Genomic DNA, 763 nt, shown 5'->3' on the forward strand with positions numbered 1-763 from the left:
TGTGCGCGTAGCAACCGATGTTGCGCGTTAGGCGAGGATGCTCTTGCCCGTGCGTCCCGCGGCCCCGCGGTGGGGCCGCGCGCAGATCTTTGCCTACCGCGGCCCGAGCCTCCCCCCTCCGAGCCGGGGGAGGGTTCTAATCGGGCCGGCCTGGCCACCGGCGCCGGGGGCTCCGCGTGTGCGGCCCCATCCTCGTGAGTGTCCTGTGGCTCAGGGCGCGCGCCTGCGCGGCGCTCCCTCTCGCCGCGCCACGGGAGCGCTCCCCGGTGAGTGTGCACCTGGGGCCGGACGGTGGCCCGAACGCGTGTCGGACGGGGGAAGGGGAGCTTCGGTGCTGTTCGGGGGGTTGGCGTGGGGGCTCCGCGGCTTGGGACCGTGTGGGGGGCGTGGTGATGGGGTCCGAGTCCCCGCCTCGCCTCCGCCTTTCCCGGCGCTTTTGCCCCCCCCAGCTTTCCCCGTCTGTGCCGCGAGTCCCCCCCGCCCCCGACTCGTCGCCGCGTGACGACCCGCCCGGTTCCCGATCCGGTGTCTCTCCTCGGTGTGTGTCGCTTCCCGGTGCCGCTCGGCGGTGCCCGCTCCCGTCCCGTTCTCCCGCCGGTGTCCGGCGGCGGTGGCGTGCCGCCGGGGGAGGGCCTCTCCCGGTCCGCTACCGTCCGCTTGGTGCGTGTGAGCGAACGCTTGTCGCGTCCCGGCCCAGGTCGGGTCCGGTCCGCCCCACCGCCCTCCGCCGCCGCCCGTCCCCCCGCGTTCCCGGGAGGGGGCG

The sequence above is a fragment of the Tenrec ecaudatus genome, unplaced genomic scaffold (assembly GCF_050624435.1).
Source record: "Tenrec ecaudatus isolate mTenEca1 unplaced genomic scaffold, mTenEca1.hap1 Scaffold_1846, whole genome shotgun sequence".
Classification (NCBI taxonomy): domain Eukaryota; kingdom Metazoa; phylum Chordata; class Mammalia; order Afrosoricida; family Tenrecidae; genus Tenrec; species Tenrec ecaudatus.